Here is a 12,419-nt window from a genome sequence, read left to right as displayed (position 1 = left end):
TGTATACTTCACAAAACGATTTTTCATTAATTATCAACATTTTGTTGTCATAACTCGAAAAACATTGGTATTGACCCGCTAATATCGTTTAAGCTATTTTAGTTAGAGTTCTGCTGTTTGCACTCAGAAAAAGATAATTTGTTCAGCTTTTTTACAATATCAGATATAGCGTTCTGACATTGTGGTGTTGCCAGTTTACGAGGGCGAAAAGAAAAAAACTAAATTTTTGAATAGTTTTTATATTTTTCGATAATTTGACGAAACGACTTAAAACCTCCATGAATGTAGGTTATTCTTATATGGTTTCAGTAGAACAAACGTCTGCGTTTTTAGAAATATCAGGTTGACAGCTGTATATCAATTGGCTTGGAAGAACCGCCTTTGTATACTTCACAAAACGATTTTAAATTAATTATCAACATTTTTTTGTCATAATTCCTAAAACATTGGTATTGAACCGCTAATATCTTTTAAGCTATTTTAGTTAGAGTTCTGCTGTTTGCACTCAGAAAAAGATAATTTGTTCAGCTTTTTTACAATATCAGATATAGCGTTCTGACATTGTGGTGTTGCCAGTTTACGAGGGCGAAAAGAAAAAAACTAAATTTTTGAATAGTTTTTATATTTTTCGATTTTTTGACGAAACGACTTAAAACCTCCATGAATGTAGGTTATTCTTATATGGTTTCAGTAGAACAGACGTCTGCGTTTTTAGAAATATCAGGTTGACAGCTGTATATCAATTGGCTTGGATGAACCGCCTTTGTATACTTCACAAAACGATTTTTCATTAATTATCGACATTTTGTTGTCATAATTCCTAAAACATTGGTATTGAACCGCTAATATCGTTTAAGCTATTTTAGTTAGAGTTCTGCTGTTTGCACTCAGAAAATGATAATTTGTTCAGCTTTTTTACAATATCAGATATAGCGTTCTGACTTTGTGGTGTTGCCAGTTTACGAGGGTGAAAAGAAAAAAACTAAATTTTTGAATAGTTTTTATATTTTTCGATTTTTTGACGAAACGACTTAAAACCTCCATGAATGTAGGTTTTTCTTATATGGTTTCAGTAGAACAGACGTCTGCGTTTTTAGAAATATCAGGTTGACAGCTGTATATCAATTGGCTTGGAAGAACCGCCTTTGTATACTTTACAAAACGATTTTTAATTAATTATCAACATTTTTTTGTCATAATTCCTAAAACATTGGTATTGAACCGCTAATATCTTTTAAGCTATTTTAGGTAGAGTTCTGCTGTTTGCACTCAGAGAAAGATAATTTGTTCAGCTTTTTTACAATATCAGATATAGCGTTCTGACGTTGTGGTGTTACCAGTTTACGAGGGCGAAAAGAAAAAAACTAAATTTTTGAATAGTTTTTATATTTTTCGATTTTTTGACGAAACGACTTAAAACCTCCATGATCGTAGATTATTCTTATATGGTTTCAGTAGAACAGACGTCTGCGTTTTTAGAAATATCAGGTTGACAGCTGTATATCAATTGGCTTGGAAGAACCGCCTTTGTATACTTCACAAAACGATTTTTAATTAATTATCAAAATTTTTTTGTCATAATTCCTAAAACATTGGTATTGAACCGCTAATATCTTTTAGGCTATTTTAGGTAGAGTTCTGCTGTTTGCACTCAGAGAAAGATAATTTGTTCAGCTTTTTTACAATATCAGATATAGCGTTCTGACGTTGTGGTGTTGCCAGTTTACGAGGGTGAAAAGAAAAAAACTAAATTTTTGAATAGTTTTTATATTTTTCGATTTTTTGACGAAACGACTTAAAACCTCTATGAATGTAGGTTATTCTTATATGGTTTCAGTAGAACAGACGTCTGCGTTTTTAGAAATATCAGGTTGACAGCTGTATATCAATTGGCTTGGAAGAACCGCCTTTGTATACTTCACAAAACGATTTTTCATTAATTATCAACATTTTGTTGTCATAACTCGAAAAACATTGGTATTGACCCGCTAATATCGTTTAAGCTATTTTAGTTAGAGTTCTGCTGTTTGCACTCAGAAAAAGATAATTTGTTCAGCTTTTTTACAATATCAGATATAGCGTTCTGACATTGTGGTGTTGCCAGTTTACGAGGGCGAAAAGAAAAAAACTAAATTTTTGAATAGTTTTTATATTTTTCGATAATTTGACGAAACGACTTAAAACCTCCATGAATGTAGGTTATTCTTATATGGTTTCAGTAGAACAAACGTCTGCGTTTTTAGAAATATCAGGTTGACAGCTGTATATCAATTGGCTTGGAAGAACCGCCTTTGTATACTTCACAAAACGATTTTAAATTAATTATCAACATTTTTTTGTCATAATTCCTAAAACATTGGTATTGAACCGCTAATATCTTTTAAGCTATTTTAGTTAGAGTTCTGCTGTTTGCACTCAGAAAAAGATAATTTGTTCAGCTTTTTTACAATATCAGATATAGCGTTCTGACATTGTGGTGTTGCCAGTTTACGAGGGCGAAAAGAAAAAAACTAAATTTTTGAATAGTTTTTATATTTTTCGATTTTTTGACGAAACGACTTAAAACCTCCATGAATGTAGGTTATTCTTATATGGTTTCAGTAGAACAGACGTCTGCGTTTTTAGAAATATCAGGTTGACAGCTGTATATCAATTGGCTTGGATGAACCGCCTTTGTATACTTCACAAAACGATTTTTCATTAATTATCGACATTTTGTTGTCATAATTCCTAAAACATTGGTATTGAACCGCTAATATCGTTTAAGCTATTTTAGTTAGAGTTCTGCTGTTTGCACTCAGAAAATGATAATTTGTTCAGCTTTTTTACAATATCAGATATAGCGTTCTGACTTTGTGGTGTTGCCAGTTTACGAGGGTGAAAAGAAAAAAAACTAAATTTTTGAATAGTTTTTATATTTTTCGATTTTTTGACGAAACGACTTAAAACCTCCATGAATGTAGGTGATTCTTATATGGTTTCAGTAGAACAGACGTCTTTAAATTTGGAAATATTGGGTTGACCGCTGTATATCAATTGGCTTGGAAGAACCGCCTTTGTATACTTCACAAAACGATTTTTCATTAATTATCAACATTTTGTTGTCATAACTCGAAAAACATTGGTATTGACCCGCTAATATCGTTTAAGCTATTTTAGTTAGAGTTCTGCTGTTTGCACTCAGAAAAAGATAATTTGTTCAGCTTTTTTACAATATCAGATATAGCGTTCTGACATTGTGGTGTTGCCAGTTTACGAGGGCGAAAAGAAAAAAACTAAATTTTTGAATAGTTTTTATATTTTTCGATAATTTGACGAAACGACTTAAAACCTCCATGAATGTAGGTTATTCTTATATGGTTTCAGTAGAACAAACGTCTGCGTTTTTAGAAATATCAGGTTGACAGCTGTATATCAATTGGCTTGGAAGAACCGCCTTTGTATACTTCACAAAACGATTTTAAATTAATTATCAACATTTTTTTGTCATAATTCCTAAAACATTGGTATTGAACCGCTAATATCTTTTAAGCTATTTTAGTTAGAGTTCTGCTGTTTGCACTCAGAAAAAGATAATTTGTTCAGCTTTTTTACAATATCAGATATAGCGTTCTGACATTGTGGTGTTGCCAGTTTACGAGGGCGAAAAGAAAAAAACTAAATTTTTGAATAGTTTTTATATTTTTCGATTTTTTGACGAAACGACTTAAAACCTCCATGAATGTAGGTTATTCTTATATGGTTTCAGTAGAACAGACGTCTGCGTTTTTAGAAATATCAGGTTGACAGCTGTATATCAATTGGCTTGGATGAACCGCCTTTGTATACTTCACAAAACGATTTTTCATTAATTATCGACATTTTGTTGTCATAATTCCTAAAACATTGGTATTGAACCGCTAATATCGTTTAAGCTATTTTAGTTAGAGTTCTGCTGTTTGCACTCAGAAAATGATAATTTGTTCAGCTTTTTTACAATATCAGATATAGCGTTCTGACTTTGTGGTGTTGCCAGTTTACGAGGGTGAAAAGAAAAAAACTAAATTTTTGAATAGTTTTTATATTTTTCGATTTTTTGACGAAACGACTTAAAACCTCCATGAATGTAGGTTTTTCTTATATGGTTTCAGTAGAACAGACGTCTGCGTTTTTAGAAATATCAGGTTGACAGCTGTATATCAATTGGCTTGGAAGAACCGCCTTTGTATACTTTACAAAACGATTTTTAATTAATTATCAACATTTTTTTGTCATAATTCCTAAAACATTGGTATTGAACCGCTAATATCTTTTAAGCTATTTTAGGTAGAGTTCTGCTGTTTGCACTCAGAGAAAGATAATTTGTTCAGCTTTTTTACAATATCAGATATAGCGTTCTGACGTTGTGGTGTTACCAGTTTACGAGGGCGAAAAGAAAAAAACTAAATTTTTGAATAGTTTTTATATTTTTCGATTTTTTGACGAAACGACTTAAAACCTCCATGATCGTAGATTATTCTTATATGGTTTCAGTAGAACAGACGTCTGCGTTTTTAGAAATATCAGGTTGACAGCTGTATATCAATTGGCTTGGAAGAACCGCCTTTGTATACTTCACAAAACGATTTTTAATTAATTATCAAAATTTTTTTGTCATAATTCCTAAAACATTGGTATTGAACCGCTAATATCTTTTAGGCTATTTTAGGTAGAGTTCTGCTGTTTGCACTCAGAGAAAGATAATTTGTTCAGCTTTTTTACAATATCAGATATAGCGTTCTGACGTTGTGGTGTTGCCAGTTTACGAGGGTGAAAAGAAAAAAACTAAATTTTTGAATAGTTTTTATATTTTTCGATTTTTTGACGAAACGACTTAAAACCTCTATGAATGTAGGTTATTCTTATATGGTTTCAGTAGAACAGACGTCTGCGTTTTTAGAAATATCAGGTTGACAGCTGTATATCAATTGGCTTGGAAGAACCGCCTTTGTATACTTCACAAAACGATTTTTCATTAATTATCAACATTTTGTTGTCATAACTCGAAAAACATTGGTATTGACCCGCTAATATCGTTTAAGCTATTTTAGTTAGAGTTCTGCTGTTTGCACTCAGAAAAAGATAATTTGTTCAGCTTTTTTACAATATCAGATATAGCGTTCTGACATTGTGGTGTTGCCAGTTTACGAGGGCGAAAAGAAAAAAACTAAATTTTTGAATAGTTTTTATATTTTTCGATAATTTGACGAAACGACTTAAAACCTCCATGAATGTAGGTTATTCTTATATGGTTTCAGTAGAACAAACGTCTGCGTTTTTAGAAATATCAGGTTGACAGCTGTATATCAATTGGCTTGGAAGAACCGCCTTTGTATACTTCACAAAACGATTTTAAATTAATTATCAACATTTTTTTGTCATAATTCCTAAAACATTGGTATTGAACCGCTAATATCTTTTAAGCTATTTTAGTTAGAGTTCTGCTGTTTGCACTCAGAAAAAGATAATTTGTTCAGCTTTTTTACAATATCAGATATAGCGTTCTGACATTGTGGTGTTGCCAGTTTACGAGGGCGAAAAGAAAAAAACTAAATTTTTGAATAGTTTTTATATTTTTCGATTTTTTGACGAAACGACTTAAAACCTCCATGAATGTAGGTTATTCTTATATGGTTTCAGTAGAACAGACGTCTGCGTTTTTAGAAATATCAGGTTGACAGCTGTATATCAATTGGCTTGGATGAACCGCCTTTGTATACTTCACAAAACGATTTTTCATTAATTATCGACATTTTGTTGTCATAATTCCTAAAACATTGGTATTGAACCGCTAATATCGTTTAAGCTATTTTAGTTAGAGTTCTGCTGTTTGCACTCAGAAAATGATAATTTGTTCAGCTTTTTTACAATATCAGATATAGCGTTCTGACTTTGTGGTGTTGCCAGTTTACGAGGGTGAAAAGAAAAAAACTAAATTTTTGAATAGTTTTTATATTTTTCGATTTTTTGACGAAACGACTTAAAACCTCCATGAATGTAGGTGATTCTTATATGGTTTCAGTAGAACAGACGTCTTTAAATTTGGAAATATTGGGTTGACCGCTGTATATCAATTGGCTTGGAAGAACCGCCTTTGTATACTTCACAAAACGATTTTTAATTAATTATCAACATTTTTTTGTCATAATTCCTAAAACATTGGTATTGAACCGCTAATATCTTTTAAGCTATTTTAGGTAGAGTTCTGCTGTTTGCACTCAGAGAAAGATAATTTGTTCAGATTTTTTACAATATCAGATATAGCGTTCTGACGTTGTGGTGTTGCCAGTTTACGAGGGTGAAAAGAAAAAAACTAAATTTTTGAATAGTTTTTATATTTTTCGATTTTTTGACGAAACGACTTAAAACCTCCATGATCGTAGGTTATTCTTATATGGTTTCAGTAGAACAGACGTCTGCGTTTTTAGAAATATCAGGTTGACAGCTGTATATCAATTGGCTTGGAAGAACCGCCTTTGTATACTTCACAAAACGATTTTTCATTAATTATCAACATTTTGTTGTCATAATTCCTAAAACATTGGTATTGAACCGCTAATATCGTTTAAGCTATTTTAGTTAGAGTTCTGCTGTTTGCACTCAGAAAAAGATAATTTGTTCAGCTTTTTTACAATATCAGATATAGCGTTCTGACATTGTGGTGTTGCCAGTTTACGAGGGCGAAAAGAAGAAAACTAAATTTTTGAATAGTTTTTATATTTTTCGATTATTTGACGAAACGACTTAAAACCTCCATGAATGTAGGTTTTTCTTATATGGTTTCAGTAGAACAGACGTCTGCGTTTTTAGAAATATCAGGTTGACAGCTGTATATCAATTGGCTTGGAAGAACCGCCTTTGTATACTTCACAAAACGATTTTTCATTAATTATCAACATTTTGTTGTCATAATTCCTAAAACATTGGTATTGAACCGCTAATATCGTTTAAGCTATTTTAGTTAGAGTTCTGCTGTTTGCACTCAGAAAAAGATAATTTGTTCAGCTTTTTTACAATATCAGATATAGCGTTCTGACATTGTGGTGTTGCCAGTTTACGAGGGCGAAAAGAAGAAAACTAAATTTTTGAATAGTTTTTATATTTTTCGATTATTTGACGAAACGACTTAAAACCTCCATGAATGTAGGTTTTTCTTATATGGTTTCAGTAGAACAGACGTCTGCGTTTTTAGAAATATCAGGTTGACAGCTGTATATCAATTGGCTTGGAAGAACCGCCTTTGTATACTTTACAAAACGATTTTTAATTAATTATCAACATTTTTTTGTCATAATTCCTAAAACATTGGTATTGAACCGCTAATATCGTTTAAGCTATTTTAGTTAGAGTTCTGCTGTTTGCACTCAGAAAAAGATAATTTGTTCAGCTTTTTTACAATATCAGATATAGCGTTCTGACATTGTGGTGTTGCCAGTTTACGAGGGCGAAAAGAAAAAAACTAAATTTTTGAATAGTTTTTATATTTTTCGATTATTTGACGAAACGACTTAAAACCTCCATGAATGTAGGTTTTTCTTATATGGTTTCAGTAGAACAGACGTCTGCGTTTTTAGAAATATCAGGTTGACAGCTGTATATCAATTGGCTTGGAAGAACCGCCTTTGTATACTTTACAAAACGATTTTTAATTAATTATCAACATTTTTTTGTCATAATTCCTAAAACATTGGTATTGAACCGCTAATATCTTTTAAGCTATTTTAAGTAGAGTTCTGCTGTTTGCACTCAGAGAAAGATAATTTGTTCAGCTTTTTTACAATATCAGATATAGCGTTCTGACGTTGTGGTGTTGCCAGTTTACGAGGGCGAAAAGAAAAAAACTAAATTTTTGAATAGTTTTTATATTTTTCGATTTTTTGACGAAACGACTTAAAACCTCCATGATCGTAGATTATTCTTATATGGTTTCAGTAGAACAGACGTCTGCGTTTTTAGAAATATCAGGTTGACAGCTGTATATCAATTGGCTTGGATGAACCGCCTTTGTATACTTCACAAAACGATTTTTCATTAATTATCGACATTTTGTTGTCATAATTCCTAAAACATTGGTATTGAACCGCTAATATCGTTTAAGCTATTTTAGTTAGAGTTCTGCTGTTTGCACTCAGAAAATGATAATTTGTTCAGCTTTTTTACAATATCAGATATAGCGTTCTGACTTTGTGGTGTTGCCAGTTTACGAGGGTGAAAAGAAAAAAACTAAATTTTTGAATAGTTTTTATATTTTTCGATTTTTTGACGAAACGACTTAAAACCTCCATGAATGTAGGTGATTCTTATATGGTTTCAGTAGAACAGACGTCTTTAAATTTGGAAATATTGGGTTGACCGCTGTATATCAATTGGCTTGGAAGAACCGCCTTTGTATACTTCACAAAACGATTTTTCATTAATTATCAACATTTTGTTGTCATAACTCGAAAAACATTGGTATTGACCCGCTAATATCGTTTAAGCTATTTTAGTTAGAGTTCTGCTGTTTGCACTCAGAAAAAGATAATTTGTTCAGCTTTTTTACAATATCAGATATAGCGTTCTGACATTGTGGTGTTGCCAGTTTACGAGGGCGAAAAGAAAAAAACTAAATTTTTGAATAGTTTTTATATTTTTCGATAATTTGACGAAACGACTTAAAACCTCCATGAATGTAGGTTATTCTTATATGGTTTCAGTAGAACAAACGTCTGCGTTTTTAGAAATATCAGGTTGACAGCTGTATATCAATTGGCTTGGAAGAACCGCCTTTGTATACTTCACAAAACGATTTTAAATTAATTATCAACATTTTTTTGTCATAATTCCTAAAACATTGGTATTGAACCGCTAATATCTTTTAAGCTATTTTAGTTAGAGTTCTGCTGTTTGCACTCAGAAAAAGATAATTTGTTCAGCTTTTTTACAATATCAGATATAGCGTTCTGACATTGTGGTGTTGCCAGTTTACGAGGGCGAAAAGAAAAAAACTAAATTTTTGAATAGTTTTTATATTTTTCGATTTTTTGACGAAACGACTTAAAACCTCCATGAATGTAGGTTATTCTTATATGGTTTCAGTAGAACAGACGTCTGCGTTTTTAGAAATATCAGGTTGACAGCTGTATATCAATTGGCTTGGATGAACCGCCTTTGTATACTTCACAAAACGATTTTTCATTAATTATCGACATTTTGTTGTCATAATTCCTAAAACATTGGTATTGAACCGCTAATATCGTTTAAGCTATTTTAGTTAGAGTTCTGCTGTTTGCACTCAGAAAATGATAATTTGTTCAGCTTTTTTACAATATCAGATATAGCGTTCTGACTTTGTGGTGTTGCCAGTTTACGAGGGTGAAAAGAAAAAAACTAAATTTTTGAATAGTTTTTATATTTTTCGATTTTTTGACGAAACGACTTAAAACCTCCATGAATGTAGGTTTTTCTTATATGGTTTCAGTAGAACAGACGTCTGCGTTTTTAGAAATATCAGGTTGACAGCTGTATATCAATTGGCTTGGAAGAACCGCCTTTGTATACTTTACAAAACGATTTTTAATTAATTATCAACATTTTTTTGTCATAATTCCTAAAACATTGGTATTGAACCGCTAATATCTTTTAAGCTATTTTAGGTAGAGTTCTGCTGTTTGCACTCAGAGAAAGATAATTTGTTCAGCTTTTTTACAATATCAGATATAGCGTTCTGACGTTGTGGTGTTACCAGTTTACGAGGGCGAAAAGAAAAAAACTAAATTTTTGAATAGTTTTTATATTTTTCGATTTTTTGACGAAACGACTTAAAACCTCCATGATCGTAGATTATTCTTATATGGTTTCAGTAGAACAGACGTCTGCGTTTTTAGAAATATCAGGTTGACAGCTGTATATCAATTGGCTTGGAAGAACCGCCTTTGTATACTTCACAAAACGATTTTTAATTAATTATCAAAATTTTTTTGTCATAATTCCTAAAACATTGGTATTGAACCGCTAATATCTTTTAGGCTATTTTAGGTAGAGTTCTGCTGTTTGCACTCAGAGAAAGATAATTTGTTCAGCTTTTTTACAATATCAGATATAGCGTTCTGACGTTGTGGTGTTGCCAGTTTACGAGGGTGAAAAGAAAAAAACTAAATTTTTGAATAGTTTTTATATTTTTCGATTTTTTGACGAAACGACTTAAAACCTCTATGAATGTAGGTTATTCTTATATGGTTTCAGTAGAACAGACGTCTGCGTTTTTAGAAATATCAGGTTGACAGCTGTATATCAATTGGCTTGGAAGAACCGCCTTTGTATACTTCACAAAACGATTTTTCATTAATTATCAACATTTTGTTGTCATAACTCGAAAAACATTGGTATTGACCCGCTAATATCGTTTAAGCTATTTTAGTTAGAGTTCTGCTGTTTGCACTCAGAAAAAGATAATTTGTTCAGCTTTTTTACAATATCAGATATAGCGTTCTGACATTGTGGTGTTGCCAGTTTACGAGGGCGAAAAGAAAAAAACTAAATTTTTGAATAGTTTTTATATTTTTCGATAATTTGACGAAACGACTTAAAACCTCCATGAATGTAGGTTATTCTTATATGGTTTCAGTAGAACAAACGTCTGCGTTTTTAGAAATATCAGGTTGACAGCTGTATATCAATTGGCTTGGAAGAACCGCCTTTGTATACTTCACAAAACGATTTTAAATTAATTATCAACATTTTTTTGTCATAATTCCTAAAACATTGGTATTGAACCGCTAATATCTTTTAAGCTATTTTAGTTAGAGTTCTGCTGTTTGCACTCAGAAAAAGATAATTTGTTCAGCTTTTTTACAATATCAGATATAGCGTTCTGACATTGTGGTGTTGCCAGTTTACGAGGGCGAAAAGAAAAAAACTAAATTTTTGAATAGTTTTTATATTTTTCGATTTTTTGACGAAACGACTTAAAACCTCCATGAATGTAGGTTATTCTTATATGGTTTCAGTAGAACAGACGTCTGCGTTTTTAGAAATATCAGGTTGACAGCTGTATATCAATTGGCTTGGATGAACCGCCTTTGTATACTTCACAAAACGATTTTTCATTAATTATCGACATTTTGTTGTCATAATTCCTAAAACATTGGTATTGAACCGCTAATATCGTTTAAGCTATTTTAGTTAGAGTTCTGCTGTTTGCACTCAGAAAATGATAATTTGTTCAGCTTTTTTACAATATCAGATATAGCGTTCTGACTTTGTGGTGTTGCCAGTTTACGAGGGTGAAAAGAAAAAAACTAAATTTTTGAATAGTTTTTATATTTTTCGATTTTTTGACGAAACGACTTAAAACCTCCATGAATGTAGGTGATTCTTATATGGTTTCAGTAGAACAGACGTCTTTAAATTTGGAAATATTGGGTTGACCGCTGTATATCAATTGGCTTGGAAGAACCGCCTTTGTATACTTCACAAAACGATTTTTAATTAATTATCAACATTTTTTTGTCATAATTCCTAAAACATTGGTATTGAACCGCTAATATCTTTTAAGCTATTTTAGGTAGAGTTCTGCTGTTTGCACTCAGAGAAAGATAATTTGTTCAGATTTTTTACAATATCAGATATAGCGTTCTGACGTTGTGGTGTTGCCAGTTTACGAGGGTGAAAAGAAAAAAACTAAATTTTTGAATAGTTTTTTATATTTTTCGATTTTTTGACGAAACGACTTAAAACCTCCATGATCGTAGGTTATTCTTATATGGTTTCAGTAGAACAGACGTCTGCGTTTTTAGAAATATCAGGTTGACAGCTGTATATCAATTGGCTTGGAAGAACCGCCTTTGTATACTTCACAAAAACGATTTTTCATTAATTATCAACATTTTGTTGTCATAATTCCTAAAACATTGGTATTGAACCGCTAATATCGTTTAAGCTATTTTAGTTAGAGTTCTGCTGTTTGCACTCAGAAAAAGATAATTTTGTTCAGCTTTTTTACAATATCAGATATAGCGTTCTGACATTGTGGTGTTGCCAGTTTACGAGGGCGAAAAGAAGAAAACTAAATTTTTGAATAGTTTTTATATTTTTCGATTATTTGACGAAACGACTTAAAACCTCCATGAATGTAGGTTTTTCTTATATGGTTTCAGTAGAACAGACGTCTGCGTTTTTAGAAATATCAGGTTGACAGCTGTATATCAATTGGCTTGGAAGAACCGCCTTTGTATACTTCACAAAACGATTTTTCATTAATTATCAACATTTTGTTGTCATAATTCCTAAAACATTGGTATTGAACCGCTAATATCGTTTAAGCTATTTTAGTTAGAGTTCTGCTGTTTGCACTCAGAAAAAGATAATTTGTTCAGCTTTTTTACAATATCAGATATAGCGTTCTGACATTGTGGTGTTGA

Source organism: Metopolophium dirhodum, chromosome 1, assembly GCF_019925205.1.
Source record: "Metopolophium dirhodum isolate CAU chromosome 1, ASM1992520v1, whole genome shotgun sequence".
NCBI lineage: Eukaryota > Metazoa > Arthropoda > Insecta > Hemiptera > Aphididae > Metopolophium > Metopolophium dirhodum.
Note: the sequence above shows the minus strand (reverse complement) of the source record.